The 20,029-nt window shown below is 55.6% G+C and overlaps 63 non-coding genes across 63 annotated transcripts; all 63 read right to left on the bottom strand.

Moving 5' to 3' along the window:
* Positions 1–50: 50 nt before the first annotated feature.
* LOC140220389 (5S ribosomal RNA) lies at positions 51–169 on the bottom strand. Its single transcript, XR_011896342.1, has one exon. It is a non-coding gene; the product is annotated as a 5S ribosomal RNA (ribosomal RNA).
* Positions 170–368: 199 nt separating this feature from the next.
* Positions 369–487, bottom strand: LOC140220811 (5S ribosomal RNA). The gene has a single exon (XR_011896700.1). It is a non-coding gene; the product is annotated as a 5S ribosomal RNA (ribosomal RNA).
* Positions 488–686: 199 nt separating this feature from the next.
* Positions 687–805, bottom strand: LOC140220810 (5S ribosomal RNA). The gene has a single exon (XR_011896699.1). It is a non-coding gene; the product is annotated as a 5S ribosomal RNA (ribosomal RNA).
* A 199-nt stretch (positions 806–1,004) lies between these two features.
* On the bottom strand, positions 1,005–1,123 carry LOC140220809 (5S ribosomal RNA). Its single transcript, XR_011896698.1, has one exon. It is a non-coding gene; the product is annotated as a 5S ribosomal RNA (ribosomal RNA).
* A 199-nt stretch (positions 1,124–1,322) lies between these two features.
* LOC140220808 (5S ribosomal RNA) lies at positions 1,323–1,441 on the bottom strand. The gene has a single exon (XR_011896697.1). It is a non-coding gene; the product is annotated as a 5S ribosomal RNA (ribosomal RNA).
* A 200-nt stretch (positions 1,442–1,641) lies between these two features.
* Positions 1,642–1,760, bottom strand: LOC140220807 (5S ribosomal RNA). The gene has a single exon (XR_011896696.1). It is a non-coding gene; the product is annotated as a 5S ribosomal RNA (ribosomal RNA).
* A 200-nt stretch (positions 1,761–1,960) lies between these two features.
* LOC140220806 (5S ribosomal RNA) lies at positions 1,961–2,079 on the bottom strand. The gene has a single exon (XR_011896695.1). It is a non-coding gene; the product is annotated as a 5S ribosomal RNA (ribosomal RNA).
* Positions 2,080–2,278: 199 nt separating this feature from the next.
* On the bottom strand, positions 2,279–2,397 carry LOC140220805 (5S ribosomal RNA). The gene has a single exon (XR_011896694.1). It is a non-coding gene; the product is annotated as a 5S ribosomal RNA (ribosomal RNA).
* Positions 2,398–2,596: 199 nt separating this feature from the next.
* LOC140220804 (5S ribosomal RNA) lies at positions 2,597–2,715 on the bottom strand. Its single transcript, XR_011896693.1, has one exon. It is a non-coding gene; the product is annotated as a 5S ribosomal RNA (ribosomal RNA).
* A 199-nt stretch (positions 2,716–2,914) lies between these two features.
* LOC140220803 (5S ribosomal RNA) lies at positions 2,915–3,033 on the bottom strand. The gene has a single exon (XR_011896692.1). It is a non-coding gene; the product is annotated as a 5S ribosomal RNA (ribosomal RNA).
* A 200-nt stretch (positions 3,034–3,233) lies between these two features.
* LOC140220802 (5S ribosomal RNA) lies at positions 3,234–3,352 on the bottom strand. The gene has a single exon (XR_011896691.1). It is a non-coding gene; the product is annotated as a 5S ribosomal RNA (ribosomal RNA).
* A 200-nt stretch (positions 3,353–3,552) lies between these two features.
* On the bottom strand, positions 3,553–3,671 carry LOC140220801 (5S ribosomal RNA). Its single transcript, XR_011896690.1, has one exon. It is a non-coding gene; the product is annotated as a 5S ribosomal RNA (ribosomal RNA).
* Positions 3,672–3,870: 199 nt separating this feature from the next.
* On the bottom strand, positions 3,871–3,989 carry LOC140220800 (5S ribosomal RNA). Its single transcript, XR_011896689.1, has one exon. It is a non-coding gene; the product is annotated as a 5S ribosomal RNA (ribosomal RNA).
* Positions 3,990–4,188: 199 nt separating this feature from the next.
* LOC140220799 (5S ribosomal RNA) lies at positions 4,189–4,307 on the bottom strand. The gene has a single exon (XR_011896688.1). It is a non-coding gene; the product is annotated as a 5S ribosomal RNA (ribosomal RNA).
* Positions 4,308–4,506: 199 nt separating this feature from the next.
* Positions 4,507–4,625, bottom strand: LOC140220798 (5S ribosomal RNA). The gene has a single exon (XR_011896687.1). It is a non-coding gene; the product is annotated as a 5S ribosomal RNA (ribosomal RNA).
* A 199-nt stretch (positions 4,626–4,824) lies between these two features.
* Positions 4,825–4,943, bottom strand: LOC140220797 (5S ribosomal RNA). Its single transcript, XR_011896686.1, has one exon. It is a non-coding gene; the product is annotated as a 5S ribosomal RNA (ribosomal RNA).
* A 199-nt stretch (positions 4,944–5,142) lies between these two features.
* On the bottom strand, positions 5,143–5,261 carry LOC140220796 (5S ribosomal RNA). Its single transcript, XR_011896685.1, has one exon. It is a non-coding gene; the product is annotated as a 5S ribosomal RNA (ribosomal RNA).
* Positions 5,262–5,460: 199 nt separating this feature from the next.
* LOC140220795 (5S ribosomal RNA) lies at positions 5,461–5,579 on the bottom strand. The gene has a single exon (XR_011896684.1). It is a non-coding gene; the product is annotated as a 5S ribosomal RNA (ribosomal RNA).
* Positions 5,580–5,778: 199 nt separating this feature from the next.
* On the bottom strand, positions 5,779–5,897 carry LOC140220794 (5S ribosomal RNA). The gene has a single exon (XR_011896683.1). It is a non-coding gene; the product is annotated as a 5S ribosomal RNA (ribosomal RNA).
* A 199-nt stretch (positions 5,898–6,096) lies between these two features.
* Positions 6,097–6,215, bottom strand: LOC140220793 (5S ribosomal RNA). Its single transcript, XR_011896682.1, has one exon. It is a non-coding gene; the product is annotated as a 5S ribosomal RNA (ribosomal RNA).
* A 199-nt stretch (positions 6,216–6,414) lies between these two features.
* LOC140220792 (5S ribosomal RNA) lies at positions 6,415–6,533 on the bottom strand. The gene has a single exon (XR_011896681.1). It is a non-coding gene; the product is annotated as a 5S ribosomal RNA (ribosomal RNA).
* Positions 6,534–6,732: 199 nt separating this feature from the next.
* LOC140220791 (5S ribosomal RNA) lies at positions 6,733–6,851 on the bottom strand. The gene has a single exon (XR_011896680.1). It is a non-coding gene; the product is annotated as a 5S ribosomal RNA (ribosomal RNA).
* A 199-nt stretch (positions 6,852–7,050) lies between these two features.
* On the bottom strand, positions 7,051–7,169 carry LOC140220790 (5S ribosomal RNA). The gene has a single exon (XR_011896679.1). It is a non-coding gene; the product is annotated as a 5S ribosomal RNA (ribosomal RNA).
* Positions 7,170–7,367: 198 nt separating this feature from the next.
* On the bottom strand, positions 7,368–7,486 carry LOC140220789 (5S ribosomal RNA). Its single transcript, XR_011896678.1, has one exon. It is a non-coding gene; the product is annotated as a 5S ribosomal RNA (ribosomal RNA).
* Positions 7,487–7,685: 199 nt separating this feature from the next.
* On the bottom strand, positions 7,686–7,804 carry LOC140220788 (5S ribosomal RNA). Its single transcript, XR_011896677.1, has one exon. It is a non-coding gene; the product is annotated as a 5S ribosomal RNA (ribosomal RNA).
* Positions 7,805–8,002: 198 nt separating this feature from the next.
* LOC140220787 (5S ribosomal RNA) lies at positions 8,003–8,121 on the bottom strand. The gene has a single exon (XR_011896676.1). It is a non-coding gene; the product is annotated as a 5S ribosomal RNA (ribosomal RNA).
* A 199-nt stretch (positions 8,122–8,320) lies between these two features.
* LOC140220786 (5S ribosomal RNA) lies at positions 8,321–8,439 on the bottom strand. The gene has a single exon (XR_011896675.1). It is a non-coding gene; the product is annotated as a 5S ribosomal RNA (ribosomal RNA).
* Positions 8,440–8,638: 199 nt separating this feature from the next.
* Positions 8,639–8,757, bottom strand: LOC140220785 (5S ribosomal RNA). Its single transcript, XR_011896674.1, has one exon. It is a non-coding gene; the product is annotated as a 5S ribosomal RNA (ribosomal RNA).
* A 199-nt stretch (positions 8,758–8,956) lies between these two features.
* On the bottom strand, positions 8,957–9,075 carry LOC140220784 (5S ribosomal RNA). Its single transcript, XR_011896673.1, has one exon. It is a non-coding gene; the product is annotated as a 5S ribosomal RNA (ribosomal RNA).
* A 199-nt stretch (positions 9,076–9,274) lies between these two features.
* LOC140220783 (5S ribosomal RNA) lies at positions 9,275–9,393 on the bottom strand. The gene has a single exon (XR_011896672.1). It is a non-coding gene; the product is annotated as a 5S ribosomal RNA (ribosomal RNA).
* A 199-nt stretch (positions 9,394–9,592) lies between these two features.
* Positions 9,593–9,711, bottom strand: LOC140220782 (5S ribosomal RNA). Its single transcript, XR_011896671.1, has one exon. It is a non-coding gene; the product is annotated as a 5S ribosomal RNA (ribosomal RNA).
* Positions 9,712–9,910: 199 nt separating this feature from the next.
* LOC140220781 (5S ribosomal RNA) lies at positions 9,911–10,029 on the bottom strand. Its single transcript, XR_011896670.1, has one exon. It is a non-coding gene; the product is annotated as a 5S ribosomal RNA (ribosomal RNA).
* Positions 10,030–10,228: 199 nt separating this feature from the next.
* Positions 10,229–10,347, bottom strand: LOC140220780 (5S ribosomal RNA). Its single transcript, XR_011896669.1, has one exon. It is a non-coding gene; the product is annotated as a 5S ribosomal RNA (ribosomal RNA).
* Positions 10,348–10,546: 199 nt separating this feature from the next.
* Positions 10,547–10,665, bottom strand: LOC140220779 (5S ribosomal RNA). Its single transcript, XR_011896668.1, has one exon. It is a non-coding gene; the product is annotated as a 5S ribosomal RNA (ribosomal RNA).
* A 199-nt stretch (positions 10,666–10,864) lies between these two features.
* LOC140220778 (5S ribosomal RNA) lies at positions 10,865–10,983 on the bottom strand. The gene has a single exon (XR_011896667.1). It is a non-coding gene; the product is annotated as a 5S ribosomal RNA (ribosomal RNA).
* Positions 10,984–11,182: 199 nt separating this feature from the next.
* LOC140220777 (5S ribosomal RNA) lies at positions 11,183–11,301 on the bottom strand. Its single transcript, XR_011896666.1, has one exon. It is a non-coding gene; the product is annotated as a 5S ribosomal RNA (ribosomal RNA).
* A 199-nt stretch (positions 11,302–11,500) lies between these two features.
* On the bottom strand, positions 11,501–11,619 carry LOC140220776 (5S ribosomal RNA). The gene has a single exon (XR_011896665.1). It is a non-coding gene; the product is annotated as a 5S ribosomal RNA (ribosomal RNA).
* Positions 11,620–11,818: 199 nt separating this feature from the next.
* Positions 11,819–11,937, bottom strand: LOC140220775 (5S ribosomal RNA). Its single transcript, XR_011896664.1, has one exon. It is a non-coding gene; the product is annotated as a 5S ribosomal RNA (ribosomal RNA).
* A 199-nt stretch (positions 11,938–12,136) lies between these two features.
* Positions 12,137–12,255, bottom strand: LOC140220774 (5S ribosomal RNA). Its single transcript, XR_011896663.1, has one exon. It is a non-coding gene; the product is annotated as a 5S ribosomal RNA (ribosomal RNA).
* Positions 12,256–12,454: 199 nt separating this feature from the next.
* On the bottom strand, positions 12,455–12,573 carry LOC140220773 (5S ribosomal RNA). The gene has a single exon (XR_011896662.1). It is a non-coding gene; the product is annotated as a 5S ribosomal RNA (ribosomal RNA).
* A 199-nt stretch (positions 12,574–12,772) lies between these two features.
* LOC140220772 (5S ribosomal RNA) lies at positions 12,773–12,891 on the bottom strand. The gene has a single exon (XR_011896661.1). It is a non-coding gene; the product is annotated as a 5S ribosomal RNA (ribosomal RNA).
* Positions 12,892–13,089: 198 nt separating this feature from the next.
* LOC140220771 (5S ribosomal RNA) lies at positions 13,090–13,208 on the bottom strand. Its single transcript, XR_011896660.1, has one exon. It is a non-coding gene; the product is annotated as a 5S ribosomal RNA (ribosomal RNA).
* A 198-nt stretch (positions 13,209–13,406) lies between these two features.
* LOC140220770 (5S ribosomal RNA) lies at positions 13,407–13,525 on the bottom strand. Its single transcript, XR_011896659.1, has one exon. It is a non-coding gene; the product is annotated as a 5S ribosomal RNA (ribosomal RNA).
* Positions 13,526–13,724: 199 nt separating this feature from the next.
* LOC140220769 (5S ribosomal RNA) lies at positions 13,725–13,843 on the bottom strand. Its single transcript, XR_011896658.1, has one exon. It is a non-coding gene; the product is annotated as a 5S ribosomal RNA (ribosomal RNA).
* A 199-nt stretch (positions 13,844–14,042) lies between these two features.
* On the bottom strand, positions 14,043–14,161 carry LOC140220768 (5S ribosomal RNA). Its single transcript, XR_011896657.1, has one exon. It is a non-coding gene; the product is annotated as a 5S ribosomal RNA (ribosomal RNA).
* Positions 14,162–14,360: 199 nt separating this feature from the next.
* Positions 14,361–14,479, bottom strand: LOC140220767 (5S ribosomal RNA). The gene has a single exon (XR_011896656.1). It is a non-coding gene; the product is annotated as a 5S ribosomal RNA (ribosomal RNA).
* Positions 14,480–14,678: 199 nt separating this feature from the next.
* Positions 14,679–14,797, bottom strand: LOC140220766 (5S ribosomal RNA). Its single transcript, XR_011896655.1, has one exon. It is a non-coding gene; the product is annotated as a 5S ribosomal RNA (ribosomal RNA).
* A 199-nt stretch (positions 14,798–14,996) lies between these two features.
* LOC140220765 (5S ribosomal RNA) lies at positions 14,997–15,115 on the bottom strand. The gene has a single exon (XR_011896654.1). It is a non-coding gene; the product is annotated as a 5S ribosomal RNA (ribosomal RNA).
* Positions 15,116–15,314: 199 nt separating this feature from the next.
* On the bottom strand, positions 15,315–15,433 carry LOC140220764 (5S ribosomal RNA). The gene has a single exon (XR_011896653.1). It is a non-coding gene; the product is annotated as a 5S ribosomal RNA (ribosomal RNA).
* A 199-nt stretch (positions 15,434–15,632) lies between these two features.
* LOC140220763 (5S ribosomal RNA) lies at positions 15,633–15,751 on the bottom strand. The gene has a single exon (XR_011896652.1). It is a non-coding gene; the product is annotated as a 5S ribosomal RNA (ribosomal RNA).
* Positions 15,752–15,950: 199 nt separating this feature from the next.
* Positions 15,951–16,069, bottom strand: LOC140220762 (5S ribosomal RNA). Its single transcript, XR_011896651.1, has one exon. It is a non-coding gene; the product is annotated as a 5S ribosomal RNA (ribosomal RNA).
* A 199-nt stretch (positions 16,070–16,268) lies between these two features.
* On the bottom strand, positions 16,269–16,387 carry LOC140220761 (5S ribosomal RNA). The gene has a single exon (XR_011896650.1). It is a non-coding gene; the product is annotated as a 5S ribosomal RNA (ribosomal RNA).
* A 199-nt stretch (positions 16,388–16,586) lies between these two features.
* Positions 16,587–16,705, bottom strand: LOC140220760 (5S ribosomal RNA). Its single transcript, XR_011896649.1, has one exon. It is a non-coding gene; the product is annotated as a 5S ribosomal RNA (ribosomal RNA).
* A 199-nt stretch (positions 16,706–16,904) lies between these two features.
* Positions 16,905–17,023, bottom strand: LOC140220759 (5S ribosomal RNA). Its single transcript, XR_011896648.1, has one exon. It is a non-coding gene; the product is annotated as a 5S ribosomal RNA (ribosomal RNA).
* Positions 17,024–17,222: 199 nt separating this feature from the next.
* On the bottom strand, positions 17,223–17,341 carry LOC140220758 (5S ribosomal RNA). Its single transcript, XR_011896647.1, has one exon. It is a non-coding gene; the product is annotated as a 5S ribosomal RNA (ribosomal RNA).
* A 199-nt stretch (positions 17,342–17,540) lies between these two features.
* Positions 17,541–17,659, bottom strand: LOC140220757 (5S ribosomal RNA). Its single transcript, XR_011896646.1, has one exon. It is a non-coding gene; the product is annotated as a 5S ribosomal RNA (ribosomal RNA).
* A 199-nt stretch (positions 17,660–17,858) lies between these two features.
* LOC140220756 (5S ribosomal RNA) lies at positions 17,859–17,977 on the bottom strand. The gene has a single exon (XR_011896645.1). It is a non-coding gene; the product is annotated as a 5S ribosomal RNA (ribosomal RNA).
* A 199-nt stretch (positions 17,978–18,176) lies between these two features.
* Positions 18,177–18,295, bottom strand: LOC140220755 (5S ribosomal RNA). Its single transcript, XR_011896644.1, has one exon. It is a non-coding gene; the product is annotated as a 5S ribosomal RNA (ribosomal RNA).
* A 199-nt stretch (positions 18,296–18,494) lies between these two features.
* Positions 18,495–18,613, bottom strand: LOC140220754 (5S ribosomal RNA). The gene has a single exon (XR_011896643.1). It is a non-coding gene; the product is annotated as a 5S ribosomal RNA (ribosomal RNA).
* Positions 18,614–18,812: 199 nt separating this feature from the next.
* Positions 18,813–18,931, bottom strand: LOC140220753 (5S ribosomal RNA). Its single transcript, XR_011896642.1, has one exon. It is a non-coding gene; the product is annotated as a 5S ribosomal RNA (ribosomal RNA).
* Positions 18,932–19,130: 199 nt separating this feature from the next.
* LOC140220752 (5S ribosomal RNA) lies at positions 19,131–19,249 on the bottom strand. Its single transcript, XR_011896641.1, has one exon. It is a non-coding gene; the product is annotated as a 5S ribosomal RNA (ribosomal RNA).
* A 199-nt stretch (positions 19,250–19,448) lies between these two features.
* LOC140220751 (5S ribosomal RNA) lies at positions 19,449–19,567 on the bottom strand. The gene has a single exon (XR_011896640.1). It is a non-coding gene; the product is annotated as a 5S ribosomal RNA (ribosomal RNA).
* A 199-nt stretch (positions 19,568–19,766) lies between these two features.
* LOC140220750 (5S ribosomal RNA) lies at positions 19,767–19,885 on the bottom strand. The gene has a single exon (XR_011896639.1). It is a non-coding gene; the product is annotated as a 5S ribosomal RNA (ribosomal RNA).
* Positions 19,886–20,029: the final 144 nt, after the last annotated feature.

The raw sequence follows: 20,029 nt of genomic DNA, 5'->3' as shown, positions 1-20,029 counted from the left end.
CGAGGAATGCGGCGAAATGGAAGGACAGAACAATAATAATAAAAAAAAAAGGAATGCAACACGAGGACTTCCCAGGAGGTCACCCATCCTAGTACCACTCTCGCCCAAGCACGCTTAACTTCGGAGTTCTGATGGGATCCGGTGCTTTAGTGCTGGTATGATCGCATCCGACATATTAGCCACTCTCCTTGCTCTTATGCCCGCACCTCGACGCGCCGCCCGAGCCGCGTGGGCCCCGCATCCAAGGTCCTCCGTGCGGGTCGCCTCACCGTTTTATCCGTCCGACCACGAGCGCACGAGGAAAAGCCCGAAAATGTCCGAGGAATGCGGCGAAATGGAAGGACAGAACAATAATAATAAAAAAAAAAGGAATGCAACACGAGGACTTCCCAGGAGGTCACCCATCCTAGTACTACTCTCGCCCAAGCACGCTTAACTTCGGAGTTCTGATGGGATCCGGTGCTTTAGTGCTGGTATGATCGCATCCGACATACTAGCCACTCTCCTTGCTCTTATGCCCGCACCTCGACGCGCCGCCCGAGCCGCGTGGGCCCCGCATCCAAGGTCCTCCGTGCGGGTCGCCTCACCGTTTTATCCGTCCGACCACGAGCGCACGAGGAAAAGCCCGAAAATGTCCGAGGAATGCGGCGAAATGGAAGGACAGAACAATAATAATAAAAAAAAAAGGAATGCAACACGAGGACTTCCCAGGAGGTCACCCATCCTAGTACTACTCTCGCCCAAGCACGCTTAACTTCGGAGTTCTGATGGGATCCGGTGCTTTAGTGCTGGTATGATCGCATCCGACATACTAGCCACTCTCCTTGCTCTTATGCCCGCACCTCGACGCGCCGCCCGAGCCGCGTGGGCCCCGCATCCAAGGTCCTCCGTGCGGGTCGCCTCACCGTTTTATCCGTCCGACCACGAGCGCACGAGGAAAAGCCCGAAAATGTCCGAGGAATGCGGCGAAATGGAAGGACAGAACAATAATAATAAAAAAAAAAGGAATGCAACACGAGGACTTCCCAGGAGGTCACCCATCCTAGTACTACTCTCGCCCAAGCACGCTTAACTTCGGAGTTCTGATGGGATCCGGTGCTTTAGTGCTGGTATGATCGCATCCAACATACTAGCCACTCTCCTTGCTCTTATGCCCGCACCTCGACGCGCCGCCCGAGCCGCGTGGGCCCCGCATCCAAGGTCCTCCGTGCGGGTCGCCTCACCGTTTTATCCGTCCGACCACGAGCGCACGAGGAAAAGCCCGAAAATGTCCGAGGAATGCGGCGAAATGGAAGGACAGAACAATAATAATAAAAAAAAAAGGAATGCAACACGAGGACTTCCCAGGAGGTCACCCATCCTAGTACTACTCTCGCCCAAGCACGCTTAACTTCGGAGTTCTGATGGGATCCGGTGCTTTAGTGCTGGTATGATCGCATCCGACATACTAGCCACTCTCCTTGCTCTTATGCCCGCACCTCGACGCGCCGCCCGAGCCGCGTGGGCCCCGCATCCAAGGTCCTCCGTGCGGGTCGCCTCACCGTTTTATCCGTCCGACCACGAGCGCACGAGGAAAAGCCCGAAAATGTCCGAGGAATGCGGCGAAATGGAAGGACAGAACAATAATAATAAAAAAAAAAAGGAATGCAACACGAGGACTTCCCAGGAGGTCACCCATCCTAGTACTACTCTCGCCCAAGCACGCTTAACTTCGGAGTTCTGATGGGATCCGGTGCTTTAGTGCTGGTATGATCGCATCCGACATACTAGCCACTCTCCTTGCTCTTATGCCCGCACCTCGACGCGCCGCCCGAGCCGCGTGGGCCCCGCATCCAAGGTCCTCCGTGCGGGTCGCCTCACCGTTTTATCCGTCCGACCACGAGCGCACGAGGAAAAGCCCGAAAATGTCCGAGGAATGCGGCGAAATGGAAGGACAGAACAATAATAATAAAAAAAAAAAGGAATGCAACACGAGGACTTCCCAGGAGGTCACCCATCCTAGTACTACTCTCGCCCAAGCACGCTTAACTTCGGAGTTCTGATGGGATCCGGTGCTTTAGTGCTGGTATGATCGCATCCGACATACTAGCCACTCTCCTTGCTCTTATGCCCGCACCTCGACGCGCCGCCCGAGCCGCGTGGGCCCCGCATCCAAGGTCCTCCGTGCGGGTCGCCTCACCGTTTTATCCGTCCGACCACGAGCGCACGAGGAAAAGCCCGAAAATGTCCGAGGAATGCGGCGAAATGGAAGGACAGAACAATAATAATAAAAAAAAAAGGAATGCAACACGAGGACTTCCCAGGAGGTCACCCATCCTAGTACTACTCTCGCCCAAGCACGCTTAACTTCGGAGTTCTGATGGGATCCGGTGCTTTAGTGCTGGTATGATCGCATCCGACATACTAGCCACTCTCCTTGCTCTTATGCCCGCACCTCGACGCGCCGCCCGAGCCGCGTGGGCCCCGCATCCAAGGTCCTCCGTGCGGGTCGCCTCACCGTTTTATCCGTCCGACCACGAGCGCACGAGGAAAAGCCCGAAAATGTCCGAGGAATGCGGCGAAATGGAAGGACAGAACAATAATAATAAAAAAAAAAGGAATGCAACACGAGGACTTCCCAGGAGGTCACCCATCCTAGTACTACTCTCGCCCAAGCACGCTTAACTTCGGAGTTCTGATGGGATCCGGTGCTTTAGTGCTGGTATGATCGCATCCAACATACTAGCCACTCTCCTTGCTCTTATGCCCGCACCTCGACGCGCCGCCCGAGCCGCGTGGGCCCCGCATCCAAGGTCCTCCGTGCGGGTCGCCTCACCGTTTTATCCGTCCGACCACGAGCGCACGAGGAAAAGCCCGAAAATGTCCGAGGAATGCGGCGAAATGGAAGGACAGAACAATAATAATAAAAAAAAAAGGAATGCAACACGAGGACTTCCCAGGAGGTCACCCATCCTAGTACTACTCTCGCCCAAGCACGCTTAACTTCGGAGTTCTGATGGGATCCGGTGCTTTAGTGCTGGTATGATCGCATCCGACATACTAGCCACTCTCCTTGCTCTTATGCCCGCACCTCGACGCGCCGCCCGAGCCGCGTGGGCCCCGCATCCAAGGTCCTCCGTGCGGGTCGCCTCACCGTTTTATCCGTCCGACCACGAGCGCACGAGGAAAAGCCCGAAAATGTCCGAGGAATGCGGCGAAATGGAAGGACAGAACAATAATAATAAAAAAAAAAAGGAATGCAACACGAGGACTTCCCAGGAGGTCACCCATCCTAGTACTACTCTCGCCCAAGCACGCTTAACTTCGGAGTTCTGATGGGATCCGGTGCTTTAGTGCTGGTATGATCGCATCCGACATACTAGCCACTCTCCTTGCTCTTATGCCCGCACCTCGACGCGCCGCCCGAGCCGCGTGGGCCCCGCATCCAAGGTCCTCCGTGCGGGTCGCCTCACCGTTTTATCCGTCCGACCACGAGCGCACGAGGAAAAGCCCGAAAATGTCCGAGGAATGCGGCGAAATGGAAGGACAGAACAATAATAATAAAAAAAAAAAGGAATGCAACACGAGGACTTCCCAGGAGGTCACCCATCCTAGTACTACTCTCGCCCAAGCACGCTTAACTTCGGAGTTCTGATGGGATCCGGTGCTTTAGTGCTGGTATGATCGCATCCGACATACTAGCCACTCTCCTTGCTCTTATGCCCGCACCTCGACGCGCCGCCCGAGCCGCGTGGGCCCCGCATCCAAGGTCCTCCGTGCGGGTCGCCTCACCGTTTTATCCGTCCGACCACGAGCGCACGAGGAAAAGCCCGAAAATGTCCGAGGAATGCGGCGAAATGGAAGGACAGAACAATAATAATAAAAAAAAAAGGAATGCAACACGAGGACTTCCCAGGAGGTCACCCATCCTAGTACTACTCTCGCCCAAGCACGCTTAACTTCGGAGTTCTGATGGGATCCGGTGCTTTAGTGCTGGTATGATCGCATCCGACATACTAGCCACTCTCCTTGCTCTTATGCCCGCACCTCGACGCGCCGCCCGAGCCGCGTGGGCCCCGCATCCAAGGTCCTCCGTGCGGGTCGCCTCACCGTTTTATCCGTCCGACCACGAGCGCACGAGGAAAAGCCCGAAAATGTCCGAGGAATGCGGCGAAATGGAAGGACAGAACAATAATAATAAAAAAAAAAGGAATGCAACACGAGGACTTCCCAGGAGGTCACCCATCCTAGTACTACTCTCGCCCAAGCACGCTTAACTTCGGAGTTCTGATGGGATCCGGTGCTTTAGTGCTGGTATGATCGCATCCGACATACTAGCCACTCTCCTTGCTCTTATGCCCGCACCTCGACGCGCCGCCCGAGCCGCGTGGGCCCCGCATCCAAGGTCCTCCGTGCGGGTCGCCTCACCGTTTTATCCGTCCGACCACGAGCGCACGAGGAAAAGCCCGAAAATGTCCGAGGAATGCGGCGAAATGGAAGGACAGAACAATAATAATAAAAAAAAAAGGAATGCAACACGAGGACTTCCCAGGAGGTCACCCATCCTAGTACTACTCTCGCCCAAGCACGCTTAACTTCGGAGTTCTGATGGGATCCGGTGCTTTAGTGCTGGTATGATCGCATCCGACATACTAGCCACTCTCCTTGCTCTTATGCCCGCACCTCGACGCGCCGCCCGAGCCGCGTGGGCCCCGCATCCAAGGTCCTCCGTGCGGGTCGCCTCACCGTTTTATCCGTCCGACCACGAGCGCACGAGGAAAAGCCCGAAAATGTCCGAGGAATGCGGCGAAATGGAAGGACAGAACAATAATAATAAAAAAAAAAGGAATGCAACACGAGGACTTCCCAGGAGGTCACCCATCCTAGTACTACTCTCGCCCAAGCACGCTTAACTTCGGAGTTCTGATGGGATCCGGTGCTTTAGTGCTGGTATGATCGCATCCGACATACTAGCCACTCTCCTTGCTCTTATGCCCGCACCTCGACGCGCCGCCCGAGCCGCGTGGGCCCCGCATCCAAGGTCCTCCGTGCGGGTCGCCTCACCGTTTTATCCGTCCGACCACGAGCGCACGAGGAAAAGCCCGAAAATGTCCGAGGAATGCGGCGAAATGGAAGGACAGAACAATAATAATAAAAAAAAAAGGAATGCAACACGAGGACTTCCCAGGAGGTCACCCATCCTAGTACTACTCTCGCCCAAGCACGCTTAACTTCGGAGTTCTGATGGGATCCGGTGCTTTAGTGCTGGTATGATCGCATCCGACATACTAGCCACTCTCCTTGCTCTTATGCCCGCACCTCGACGCGCCGCCCGAGCCGCGTGGGCCCCGCATCCAAGGTCCTCCGTGCGGGTCGCCTCACCGTTTTATCCGTCCGACCACGAGCGCACGAGGAAAAGCCCGAAAATGTCCGAGGAATGCGGCGAAATGGAAGGACAGAACAATAATAATAAAAAAAAAAGGAATGCAACACGAGGACTTCCCAGGAGGTCACCCATCCTAGTACTACTCTCGCCCAAGCACGCTTAACTTCGGAGTTCTGATGGGATCCGGTGCTTTAGTGCTGGTATGATCGCATCCGACATACTAGCCACTCTCCTTGCTCTTATGCCCGCACCTCGACGCGCCGCCCGAGCCGCGTGGGCCCCGCATCCAAGGTCCTCCGTGCGGGTCGCCTCACCGTTTTATCCGTCCGACCACGAGCGCACGAGGAAAAGCCCGAAAATGTCCGAGGAATGCGGCGAAATGGAAGGACAGAACAATAATAATAAAAAAAAAAGGAATGCAACACGAGGACTTCCCAGGAGGTCACCCATCCTAGTACTACTCTCGCCCAAGCACGCTTAACTTCGGAGTTCTGATGGGATCCGGTGCTTTAGTGCTGGTATGATCGCATCCGACATACTAGCCACTCTCCTTGCTCTTATGCCCGCACCTCGACGCGCCGCCCGAGCCGCGTGGGCCCCGCATCCAAGGTCCTCCGTGCGGGTCGCCTCACCGTTTTATCCGTCCGACCACGAGCGCACGAGGAAAAGCCCGAAAATGTCCGAGGAATGCGGCGAAATGGAAGGACAGAACAATAATAATAAAAAAAAAAGGAATGCAACACGAGGACTTCCCAGGAGGTCACCCATCCTAGTACTACTCTCGCCCAAGCACGCTTAACTTCGGAGTTCTGATGGGATCCGGTGCTTTAGTGCTGGTATGATCGCATCCGACATACTAGCCACTCTCCTTGCTCTTATGCCCGCACCTCGACGCGCCGCCCGAGCCGCGTGGGCCCCGCATCCAAGGTCCTCCGTGCGGGTCGCCTCACCGTTTTATCCGTCCGACCACGAGCGCACGAGGAAAAGCCCGAAAATGTCCGAGGAATGCGGCGAAATGGAAGGACAGAACAATAATAATAAAAAAAAAAGGAATGCAACACGAGGACTTCCCAGGAGGTCACCCATCCTAGTACTACTCTCGCCCAAGCACGCTTAACTTCGGAGTTCTGATGGGATCCGGTGCTTTAGTGCTGGTATGATCGCATCCGACATACTAGCCACTCTCCTTGCTCTTATGCCCGCACCTCGACGCGCCGCCCGAGCCGCGTGGGCCCCGCATCCAAGGTCCTCCGTGCGGGTCGCCTCACCGTTTTATCCGTCCGACCACGAGCGCACGAGGAAAAGCCCGAAAATGTCCGAGGAATGCGGCGAAATGGAAGGACAGAACAATAATAATAAAAAAAAAAGGAATGCAACACGAGGACTTCCCAGGAGGTCACCCATCCTAGTACTACTCTCGCCCAAGCACGCTTAACTTCGGAGTTCTGATGGGATCCGGTGCTTTAGTGCTGGTATGATCGCATCCGACATACTAGCCACTCTCCTTGCTCTTATGCCCGCACCTCGACGCGCCGCCCGAGCCGCGTGGGCCCCGCATCCAAGGTCCTCCGTGCGGGTCGCCTCACCGTTTTATCCGTCCGACCACGAGCGCACGAGGAAAAGCCCGAAAATGTCCGAGGAATGCGGCGAAATGGAAGGACAGAACAATAATAATAAAAAAAAAAGGAATGCAACACGAGGACTTCCCAGGAGGTCACCCATCCTAGTACTACTCTCGCCCAAGCACGCTTAACTTCGGAGTTCTGATGGGATCCGGTGCTTTAGTGCTGGTATGATCGCATCCGACATACTAGCCACTCTCCTTGCTCTTATGCCCGCACCTCGACGCGCCGCCCGAGCCGCGTGGGCCCCGCATCCAAGGTCCTCCGTGCGGGTCGCCTCACCGTTTTATCCGTCCGACCACGAGCGCACGAGGAAAAGCCCGAAAATGTCCGAGGAATGCGGCGAAATGGAAGGACAGAACAATAATAAAAAAAAAAAAGGAATGCAACACGAGGACTTCCCAGGAGGTCACCCATCCTAGTACTACTCTCGCCCAAGCACGCTTAACTTCGGAGTTCTGATGGGATCCGGTGCTTTAGTGCTGGTATGATCGCATCCGACATACTAGCCACTCTCCTTGCTCTTATGCCCGCACCTCGACGCGCCGCCCGAGCCGCGTGGGCCCCGCATCCAAGGTCCTCCGTGCGGGTCGCCTCACCGTTTTATCCGTCCGACCACGAGCGCACGAGGAAAAGCCCGAAAATGTCCGAGGAATGCGGCGAAATGGAAGGACAGAACAATAATAATAAAAAAAAAAGGAATGCAACACGAGGACTTCCCAGGAGGTCACCCATCCTAGTACTACTCTCGCCCAAGCACGCTTAACTTCGGAGTTCTGATGGGATCCGGTGCTTTAGTGCTGGTATGATCGCATCCGACATACTAGCCACTCTCCTTGCTCTTATGCCCGCACCTCGACGCGCCGCCCGAGCCGCGTGGGCCCCGCATCCAAGGTCCTCCGTGCGGGTCGCCTCACCGTTTTATCCGTCCGACCACGAGCGCACGAGGAAAAGCCCGAAAATGTCCGAGGAATGCGGCGAAATGGAAGGACAGAACAATAATAAAAAAAAAAAAGGAATGCAACACGAGGACTTCCCAGGAGGTCACCCATCCTAGTACTACTCTCGCCCAAGCACGCTTAACTTCGGAGTTCTGATGGGATCCGGTGCTTTAGTGCTGGTATGATCGCATCCGACATACTAGCCACTCTCCTTGCTCTTATGCCCGCACCTCGACGCGCCGCCCGAGCCGCGTGGGCCCCGCATCCAAGGTCCTCCGTGCGGGTCGCCTCACCGTTTTATCCGTCCGACCACGAGCGCACGAGGAAAAGCCCGAAAATGTCCGAGGAATGCGGCGAAATGGAAGGACAGAACAATAATAATAAAAAAAAAAGGAATGCAACACGAGGACTTCCCAGGAGGTCACCCATCCTAGTACTACTCTCGCCCAAGCACGCTTAACTTCGGAGTTCTGATGGGATCCGGTGCTTTAGTGCTGGTATGATCGCATCCGACATACTAGCCACTCTCCTTGCTCTTATGCCCGCACCTCGACGCGCCGCCCGAGCCGCGTGGGCCCCGCATCCAAGGTCCTCCGTGCGGGTCGCCTCACCGTTTTATCCGTCCGACCACGAGCGCACGAGGAAAAGCCCGAAAATGTCCGAGGAATGCGGCGAAATGGAAGGACAGAACAATAATAATAAAAAAAAAAGGAATGCAACACGAGGACTTCCCAGGAGGTCACCCATCCTAGTACTACTCTCGCCCAAGCACGCTTAACTTCGGAGTTCTGATGGGATCCGGTGCTTTAGTGCTGGTATGATCGCATCCGACATACTAGCCACTCTCCTTGCTCTTATGCCCGCACCTCGACGCGCCGCCCGAGCCGCGTGGGCCCCGCATCCAAGGTCCTCCGTGCGGGTCGCCTCACCGTTTTATCCGTCCGACCACGAGCGCACGAGGAAAAGCCCGAAAATGTCCGAGGAATGCGGCGAAATGGAAGGACAGAACAATAATAATAAAAAAAAAAGGAATGCAACACGAGGACTTCCCAGGAGGTCACCCATCCTAGTACTACTCTCGCCCAAGCACGCTTAACTTCGGAGTTCTGATGGGATCCGGTGCTTTAGTGCTGGTATGATCGCATCCGACATACTAGCCACTCTCCTTGCTCTTATGCCCGCACCTCGACGCGCCGCCCGAGCCGCGTGGGCCCCGCATCCAAGGTCCTCCGTGCGGGTCGCCTCACCGTTTTATCCGTCCGACCACGAGCGCACGAGGAAAAGCCCGAAAATGTCCGAGGAATGCGGCGAAATGGAAGGACAGAACAATAATAATAAAAAAAAAAGGAATGCAACACGAGGACTTCCCAGGAGGTCACCCATCCTAGTACTACTCTCGCCCAAGCACGCTTAACTTCGGAGTTCTGATGGGATCCGGTGCTTTAGTGCTGGTATGATCGCATCCGACATACTAGCCACTCTCCTTGCTCTTATGCCCGCACCTCGACGCGCCGCCCGAGCCGCGTGGGCCCCGCATCCAAGGTCCTCCGTGCGGGTCGCCTCACCGTTTTATCCGTCCGACCACGAGCGCACGAGGAAAAGCCCGAAAATGTCCGAGGAATGCGGCGAAATGGAAGGACAGAACAATAATAATAAAAAAAAAAGGAATGCAACACGAGGACTTCCCAGGAGGTCACCCATCCTAGTACTACTCTCGCCCAAGCACGCTTAACTTCGGAGTTCTGATGGGATCCGGTGCTTTAGTGCTGGTATGATCGCATCCGACATACTAGCCACTCTCCTTGCTCTTATGCCCGCACCTCGACGCGCCGCCCGAGCCGCGTGGGCCCCGCATCCAAGGTCCTCCGTGCGGGTCGCCTCACCGTTTTATCCGTCCGACCACGAGCGCACGAGGAAAAGCCCGAAAATGTCCGAGGAATGCGGCGAAATGGAAGGACAGAACAATAATAATAAAAAAAAAAGGAATGCAACACGAGGACTTCCCAGGAGGTCACCCATCCTAGTACTACTCTCGCCCAAGCACGCTTAACTTCGGAGTTCTGATGGGATCCGGTGCTTTAGTGCTGGTATGATCGCATCCGACATACTAGCCACTCTCCTTGCTCTTATGCCCGCACCTCGACGCGCCGCCCGAGCCGCGTGGGCCCCGCATCCAAGGTCCTCCGTGCGGGTCGCCTCACCGTTTTATCCGTCCGACCACGAGCGCACGAGGAAAAGCCCGAAAATGTCCGAGGAATGCGGCGAAATGGAAGGACAGAACAATAATAATAAAAAAAAAAGGAATGCAACACGAGGACTTCCCAGGAGGTCACCCATCCTAGTACTACTCTCGCCCAAGCACGCTTAACTTCGGAGTTCTGATGGGATCCGGTGCTTTAGTGCTGGTATGATCGCATCCGACATACTAGCCACTCTCCTTGCTCTTATGCCCGCACCTCGACGCGCCGCCCGAGCCGCGTGGGCCCCGCATCCAAGGTCCTCCGTGCGGGTCGCCTCACCGTTTTATCCGTCCGACCACGAGCGCACGAGGAAAAGCCCGAAAATGTCCGAGGAATGCGGCGAAATGGAAGGACAGAACAATAATAATAAAAAAAAAAGGAATGCAACACGAGGACTTCCCAGGAGGTCACCCATCCTAGTACTACTCTCGCCCAAGCACGCTTAACTTCGGAGTTCTGATGGGATCCGGTGCTTTAGTGCTGGTATGATCGCATCCGACATACTAGCCACTCTCCTTGCTCTTATGCCCGCACCTCGACGCGCCGCCCGAGCCGCGTGGGCCCCGCATCCAAGGTCCTCCGTGCGGGTCGCCTCACCGTTTTATCCGTCCGACCACGAGCGCACGAGGAAAAGCCCGAAAATGTCCGAGGAATGCGGCGAAATGGAAGGACAGAACAATAATAATAAAAAAAAAAGGAATGCAACACGAGGACTTCCCAGGAGGTCACCCATCCTAGTACTACTCTCGCCCAAGCACGCTTAACTTCGGAGTTCTGATGGGATCCGGTGCTTTAGTGCTGGTATGATCGCATCCGACATACTAGCCACTCTCCTTGCTCTTATGCCCGCACCTCGACGCGCCGCCCGAGCCGCGTGGGCCCCGCATCCAAGGTCCTCCGTGCGGGTCGCCTCACCGTTTTATCCGTCCGACCACGAGCGCACGAGGAAAAGCCCGAAAATGTCCGAGGAATGCGGCGAAATGGAAGGACAGAACAATAATAATAAAAAAAAAAGGAATGCAACACGAGGACTTCCCAGGAGGTCACCCATCCTAGTACTACTCTCGCCCAAGCACGCTTAACTTCGGAGTTCTGATGGGATCCGGTGCTTTAGTGCTGGTATGATCGCATCCGACATACTAGCCACTCTCCTTGCTCTTATGCCCGCACCTCGACGCGCCGCCCGAGCCGCGTGGGCCCCGCATCCAAGGTCCTCCGTGCGGGTCGCCTCACCGTTTTATCCGTCCGACCACGAGCGCACGAGGAAAAGCCCGAAAATGTCCGAGGAATGCGGCGAAATGGAAGGACAGAACAATAATAATAAAAAAAAAAGGAATGCAACACGAGGACTTCCCAGGAGGTCACCCATCCTAGTACTACTCTCGCCCAAGCACGCTTAACTTCGGAGTTCTGATGGGATCCGGTGCTTTAGTGCTGGTATGATCGCATCCGACATACTAGCCACTCTCCTTGCTCTTATGCCCGCACCTCGACGCGCCGCCCGAGCCGCGTGGGCCCCGCATCCAAGGTCCTCCGTGCGGGTCGCCTCACCGTTTTATCCGTCCGACCACGAGCGCACGAGGAAAAGCCCGAAAATGTCCGAGGAATGCGGCGAAATGGAAGGACAGAACAATAATAATAAAAAAAAAAGGAATGCAACACGAGGACTTCCCAGGAGGTCACCCATCCTAGTACTACTCTCGCCCAAGCACGCTTAACTTCGGAGTTCTGATGGGATCCGGTGCTTTAGTGCTGGTATGATCGCATCCGACATACTAGCCACTCTCCTTGCTCTTATGCCCGCACCTCGACGCGCCGCCCGAGCCGCGTGGGCCCCGCATCCAAGGTCCTCCGTGCGGGTCGCCTCACCGTTTTATCCGTCCGACCACGAGCGCACGAGGAAAAGCCCGAAAATGTCCGAGGAATGCGGCGAAATGGAAGGACAGAACAATAATAATAAAAAAAAAAGGAATGCAACACGAGGACTTCCCAGGAGGTCACCCATCCTAGTACTACTCTCGCCCAAGCACGCTTAACTTCGGAGTTCTGATGGGATCCGGTGCTTTAGTGCTGGTATGATCGCATCCGACATACTAGCCACTCTCCTTGCTCTTATGCCCGCACCTCGACGCGCCGCCCGAGCCGCGTGGGCCCCGCATCCAAGGTCCTCCGTGCGGGTCGCCTCACCGTTTTATCCGTCCGACCACGAGCGCACGAGGAAAAGCCCGAAAATGTCCGAGGAATGCGGCGAAATGGAAGGACAGAACAATAATAATAAAAAAAAAAGGAATGCAACACGAGGACTTCCCAGGAGGTCACCCATCCTAGTACTACTCTCGCCCAAGCACGCTTAACTTCGGAGTTCTGATGGGATCCGGTGCTTTAGTGCTGGTATGATCGCATCCGACATACTAGCCACTCTCCTTGCTCTTATGCCCGCACCTCGACGCGCCGCCCGAGCCGCGTGGGCCCCGCATCCAAGGTCCTCCGTGCGGGTCGCCTCACCGTTTTATCCGTCCGACCACGAGCGCACGAGGAAAAGCCCGAAAATGTCCGAGGAATGCGGCGAAATGGAAGGACAGAACAATAATAATAAAAAAAAAAGGAATGCAACACGAGGACTTCCCAGGAGGTCACCCATCCTAGTACTACTCTCGCCCAAGCACGCTTAACTTCGGAGTTCTGATGGGATCCGGTGCTTTAGTGCTGGTATGATCGCATCCGACATACTAGCCACTCTCCTTGCTCTTATGCCCGCACCTCGACGCGCCGCCCGAGCCGCGTGGGCCCCGCATCCAAGGTCCTCCGTGCGGGTCGCCTCACCGTTTTATCCGTCCGACCACGAGCGCACGAGGAAAAGCCCGAAAATGTCCGAGGAATGCGGCGAAATGGAAGGACAGAACAATAATAATAAAAAAAAAGGAATGCAACACGAGGACTTCCCAGGAGGTCACCCATCCTAGTACTACTCTCGCCCAAGCACGCTTAACTTCGGAGTTCTGATGGGATCCGGTGCTTTAGTGCTGGTATGATCGCATCCGACATACTAGCCACTCTCCTTGCTCTTATGCCCGCACCTCGACGCGCCGCCCGAGCCGCGTGGGCCCCGCATCCAAGGTCCTCCGTGCGGGTCGCCTCACCGTTTTATCCGTCCGACCACGAGCGCACGAGGAAAAGCCCGAAAATGTCCGAGGAATGCGGCGAAATGGAAGGACAGAACAATAATAATAAAAAAAAAGGAATGCAACACGAGGACTTCCCAGGAGGTCACCCATCCTAGTACTACTCTCGCCCAAGCACGCTTAACTTCGGAGTTCTGATGGGATCCGGTGCTTTAGTGCTGGTATGATCGCATCCGACATACTAGCCACTCTCCTTGCTCTTATGCCCGCACCTCGACGCGCCGCCCGAGCCGCGTGGGCCCCGCATCCAAGGTCCTCCGTGCGGGTCGCCTCACCGTTTTATCCGTCCGACCACGAGCGCACGAGGAAAAGCCCGAAAATGTCCGAGGAATGCGGCGAAATGGAAGGACAGAACAATAATAATAAAAAAAAAAGGAATGCAACACGAGGACTTCCCAGGAGGTCACCCATCCTAGTACTACTCTCGCCCAAGCACGCTTAACTTCGGAGTTCTGATGGGATCCGGTGCTTTAGTGCTGGTATGATCGCATCCGACATACTAGCCACTCTCCTTGCTCTTATGCCCGCACCTCGACGCGCCGCCCGAGCCGCGTGGGCCCCGCATCCAAGGTCCTCCGTGCGGGTCGCCTCACCGTTTTATCCGTCCGACCACGAGCGCACGAGGAAAAGCCCGAAAATGTCCGAGGAATGCGGCGAAATGGAAGGACAGAACAATAATAATAAAAAAAAAAGGAATGCAACACGAGGACTTCCCAGGAGGTCACCCATCCTAGTACTACTCTCGCCCAAGCACGCTTAACTTCGGAGTTCTGATGGGATCCGGTGCTTTAGTGCTGGTATGATCGCATCCGACATACTAGCCACTCTCCTTGCTCTTATGCCCGCACCTCGACGCACCGCCCGAGCCGCGTGGGCCCCGCATCCAAGGTCCTCCGTGCGGGTCGCCTCACCGTTTTATCCGTCCGACCACGAGCGCACGAGGAAAAGCCCGAAAATGTCCGAGGAATGCGGCGAAATGGAAGGACAGAACAATAATAATAAAAAAAAAAGGAATGCAACACGAGGACTTCCCAGGAGGTCACCCATCCTAGTACTACTCTCGCCCAAGCACGCTTAACTTCGGAGTTCTGATGGGATCCGGTGCTTTAGTGCTGGTATGATCGCATCCGACATACTAGCCACTCTCCTTGCTCTTATGCCCGCACCTCGACGCGCCGCCCGAGCCGCGTGGGCCCCGCATCCAAGGTCCTCCGTGCGGGTCGCCTCACCGTTTTATCCGTCCGACCACGAGCGCACGAGGAAAAGCCCGAAAATGTCCGAGGAATGCGGCGAAATGGAAGGACAGAACAATAATAATAAAAAAAAAAGGAATGCAACACGAGGACTTCCCAGGAGGTCACCCATCCTAGTACTACTCTCGCCCAAGCACGCTTAACTTCGGAGTTCTGATGGGATCCGGTGCTTTAGTGCTGGTATGATCGCATCCGACATACTAGCCACTCTCCTTGCTCTTATGCCCGCACCTCGACGCGCCGCCCGAGCCGCGTGGGCCCCGCATCCAAGGTCCTCCGTGCGGGTCGCCTCACCGTTTTATCCGTCCGACCACGAGCGCACGAGGAAAAGCCCGAAAATGTCCGAGGAATGCGGCGAAATGGAAGGACAGAACAATAATAATAAAAAAAAAAGGAATGCAACACGAGGACTTCCCAGGAGGTCACCCATCCTAGTACTACTCTCGCCCAAGCACGCTTAACTTCGGAGTTCTGATGGGATCCGGTGCTTTAGTGCTGGTATGATCGCATCCGACATACTAGCCACTCTCCTTGCTCTTATGCCCGCACCTCGACGCGCCGCCCGAGCCGCGTGGGCCCCGCATCCAAGGTCCTCCGTGCGGGTCGCCTCACCGTTTTATCCGTCCGACCACGAGCGCACGAGGAAAAGCCCGAAAATGTCCGAGGAATGCGGCGAAATGGAAGGACAGAACAATAATAATAAAAAAAAAAGGAATGCAACACGAGGACTTCCCAGGAGGTCACCCATCCTAGTACTACTCTCGCCCAAGCACGCTTAACTTCGGAGTTCTGATGGGATCCGGTGCTTTAGTGCTGGTATGATCGCATCCGACATACTAGCCACTCTCCTTGCTCTTATGCCCGCACCTCGACGCGCCGCCCGAGCCGCGTGGGCCCCGCATCCAAGGTCCTCCGTGCGGGTCGCCTCACCGTTTTATCCGTCCGACCACGAGCGCACGAGGAAAAGCCCGAAAATGTCCGAGGAATGCGGCGAAATGGAAGGACAGAACAATAATAATAAAAAAAAAAGGAATGCAACACGAGGACTTCCCAGGAGGTCACCCATCCTAGTACTACTCTCGCCCAAGCACGCTTAACTTCGGAGTTCTGATGGGATCCGGTGCTTTAGTGCTGGTATGATCGCATCCGACATACTAGCCACTCTCCTTGCTCTTATGCCCGCACCTCGACGCGCCGCCCGAGCCGCGTGGGCCCCGCATCCAAGGTCCTCCGTGCGGGTCGCCTCACCGTTTTATCCGTCCGACCACGAGCGCACGAGGAAAAGCCCGAAAATGTCCGAGGAATGCGGCGAAATGGAAGGACAGAACAATAATAATAAAAAAAAAAGGAATGCAACACGAGGACTTCCCAGGAGGTCACCCATCCTAGTACTACTCTCGCCCAAGCACGCTTAACTTCGGAGTTCTGATGGGATCCGGTGCTTTAGTGCTGGTATGATCGCATCCGACATACTAGCCACTCTCCTTGCTCTTATGCCCGCACCTCGACGCGCCGCCCGAGCCGCGTGGGCCCCGCATCCAAGGTCCTCCGTGCGGGTCGCCTCACCGTTTTATCCGTCCGACCACGAGCGCACGAGGAAAAGCCCGAAAATGTCCGAGGAATGCGGCGAAATGGAAGGACAGAACAATAATAATAAAAAAAAAAGGAATGCAACACGAGGACTTCCCAGGAGGTCACCCATCCTAGTACTACTCTCGCCCAAGCACGCTTAACTTCGGAGTTCTGATGGGATCCGGTGCTTTAGTGCTGGTATGATCGCATCCGACATACTAGCCACTCTCCTTGCTCTTATGCCCGCACCTCGACGCGCCGCCCGAGCCGCGTGGGCCCCGCATCCAAGGTCCTCCGTGCGGGTCGCCTCACCGTTTTATCCGTCCGACCACGAGCGCACGAGGAAAAGCCCGAAAATGTCCGAGGAATGCGGCGAAATGGAAGGACAGAACAATAATAATAAAAAAAAAAGGAATGCAACACGAGGACTTCCCAGGAGGTCACCCATCCTAGTACTACTCTCGCCCAAGCACGCTTAACTTCGGAGTTCTGATGGGATCCGGTGCTTTAGTGCTGGTATGATCGCATCCGACATACTAGCCACTCTCCTTGCTCTTATGCCCGCACCTCGACGCGCCGCCCGAGCCGCGTGGGCCCCGCATCCAAGGTCCTCCGTGCGGGTCGCCTCACCGTTTTATCCGTCCGACCACGAGCGCACGAGGAAAAGCCCGAAAATGTCCGAGGAATGCGGCGAAATGGAAGGACAGAACAATAATAATAAAAAAAAAAGGAATGCAACACGAGGACTTCCCAGGAGGTCACCCATCCTAGTACTACTCTCGCCCAAGCACGCTTAACTTCGGAGTTCTGATGGGATCCGGTGCTTTAGTGCTGGTATGATCGCATCCGACATACTAGCCACTCTCCTTGCTCTTATGCCCGCACCTCGACGCGCCGCCCGAGCCGCGTGGGCCCCGCATCCAAGGTCCTCCGTGCGGGTCGCCTCACCGTTTTATCCGTCCGACCACGAGCGCACGAGGAAAAGCCCGAAAATGTCCGAGGAATGCGGCGAAATGGAAGGACAGAACAATAATAATAAAAAAAAAAGGAATGCAACACGAGGACTTCCCAGGAGGTCACCCATCCTAGTACTACTCTCGCCCAAGCACGCTTAACTTCGGAGTTCTGATGGGATCCGGTGCTTTAGTGCTGGTATGATCGCATCCGACATACTAGCCACTCTCCTTGCTCTTATGCCCGCACCTCGACGCGCCGCCCGAGCCGCGTGGGCCCCGCATCCAAGGTCCTCCGTGCGGGTCGCCTCACCGTTTTATCCGTCCGACCACGAGCGCACGAGGAAAAGCCCGAAAATGTCCGAGGAATGCGGCGAAATGGAAGGACAGAACAATAATAATAAAAAAAAAAGGAATGCAACACGAGGACTTCCCAGGAGGTCACCCATCCTAGTACTACTCTCGCCCAAGCACGCTTAACTTCGGAGTTCTGATGGGATCCGGTGCTTTAGTGCTGGTATGATCGCATCCGACATACTAGCCACTCTCCTTGCTCTTATGCCCGCACCTCGACGCGCCGCCCGAGCCACGTGGGCCCCGCATCCAAGGTCCTCCGTGCGGGTCGCCTCACCGTTTTATCCGTCCGACCACGAGCGCACGAGGAAAAGCCCGAAAATGTCCGAGGAATGCGGCGAAATGGAAGGACAGAACAATAATAATAAAAAAAAAAGGAATGCAACACGAGGACTTCCCAGGAGGTCACCCATCCTAGTACTACTCTCGCCCAAGCACGCTTAACTTCGGAGTTCTGATGGGATCCGGTGCTTTAGTGCTGGTATGATCGCATCCGACATACTAGCCACTCTCCTTGCTCTTATGCCCGCACCTCGACGCGCCGCCCGAGCCGCGTGGGCCCCGCATCCAAGGTCCTCCGTGCGGGTCGCCTCACCGTTTTATCCGTCCGACCACGAGCGCACGAGGAAAAGCCCGAAAATGTCCGAGGAATGCGGCGAAATGGAAGGACAGAACAATAATAATAAAAAAAAAAGGAATGCAACACGAGGACTTCCCAGGAGGTCACCCATCCTAGTACTACTCTCGCCCAAGCACGCTTAACTTCGGAGTTCTGATGGGATCCGGTGCTTTAGTGCTGGTATGATCGCATCCGACATACTAGCCACTCTCCTTGCTCTTATGCCCGCACCTCGACGCGCCGCCCGAGCCGCGTGGGCCCCGCATCCAAGGTCCTCCGTGCGGGTCGCCTCACCGTTTTATCCGTCCGACCACGAGCGCACGAGGAAAAGCCCGAAAATGTCCGAGGAATGCGGCGAAATGGAAGGACAGAACAATAATAATAAAAAAAAAAGGAATGCAACACGAGGACTTCCCAGGAGGTCACCCATCCTAGTACTACTCTCGCCCAAGCACGCTTAACTTCGGAGTTCTGATGGGATCCGGTGCTTTAGTGCTGGTATGATCGCATCCGACATACTAGCCACTCTCCTTGCTCTTATGCCCGCACCTCGACGCGCCGCCCGAGCCGCGTGGGCCCCGCATCCAAGGTCCTCCGTGCGGGTCGCCTCACCGTTTTATCCGTCCGACCACGAGCGCACGAGGAAAAGCCCGAAAATGTCCGAGGAATGCGGCGAAATGGAAGGACAGAACAATAATAATAAAAAAAAAAGGAATGCAACACGAGGACTTCCCAGGAGGTCACCCATCCTAGTACTACTCTCGCCCAAGCACGCTTAACTTCGGAGTTCTGATGGGATCCGGTGCTTTAGTGCTGGTATGATCGCATCCGACATACTAGCCACTCTCCTTGCTCTTATGCCCGCACCTCGACGCGCCGCCCGAGCCGCGTGGGCCCCGCATCCAAGGTCCTCCGTGCGGGTCGCCTCACCGTTTTATCCGTCCGACCACGAGCGCACGAGGAAAAGCCCGAAAATGTCCGAGGAATGCGGCGAAATGGAAGGACAGAACAATAATAATAAAAAAAAAAGGAATGCAACACGAGGACTTCCCAGGAGGTCACCCATCCTAGTACTACTCTCGCCCAAGCACGCTTAACTTCGGAGTTCTGATGGGATCCGGTGCTTTAGTGCTGGTATGATCGCATCCGACATACTAGCCACTCTCCTTGCTCTTATGCCCGCACCTCGACGCGCCGCCCGAGCCGCGTGGGCCCCGCATCCAAGGTCCTCCGTGCGGGTCGCCTCACCGTTTTATCCGTCCGACCACGAGCGCACGAGGAAAAGCCCGAAAATGTCCGAGGAATGCGGCGAAATGGAAGGACAGAACAATAATAATAAAAAAAAAAGGAATGCAACACGAGGACTTCCCAGGAGGTCACCCATCCTAGTACTACTCTCGCCCAAGCACGCTTAACTTCGGAGTTCTGATGGGATCCGGTGCTTTAGTGCTGGTATGATCGCATCCGACATACTAGCCACTCTCCTTGCTCTTATGCCCGCACCTCGACGCGCCGCCCGAGCCGCGTGGGCCCCGCATCCAAGGTCCTCCGTGCGGGTCGCCTCACCGTTTTATCCGTCCGACCACGAGCGCACGAGGAAAAGCCCGAAAATGTCCGAGGAATGCGGCGAAATGGAAGGACAGAACAATAATAATAAAAAAAAAAGGAATGCAACACGAGGACTTCCCAGGAGGTCACCCATCCTAGTACTACTCTCGCCCAAGCACGCTTAACTTCGGAGTTCTGATGGGATCCGGTGCTTTAGTGCTGGTATGATCGCATCCGACATACTAGCCACTCTCCTTGCTCTTATGCCCGCACCTCGACGCGCCGCCCGAGCCGCGTGGGCCCCGCATCCAAGGTCCTCCGTGCGGGTCGCCTCACCGTTTTATCCGTCCGACCACGAGCGCACGAGGAAAAGCCCGAAA

This window comes from Setaria viridis, chromosome 8 (assembly GCF_005286985.2).
Source record: "Setaria viridis chromosome 8, Setaria_viridis_v4.0, whole genome shotgun sequence".
NCBI classification, from domain to species: Eukaryota; Viridiplantae; Streptophyta; class Magnoliopsida; order Poales; family Poaceae; genus Setaria; species Setaria viridis.
Note: the sequence above shows the minus strand (reverse complement) of the source record. Positions and strands in the feature narration are given on the sequence as shown.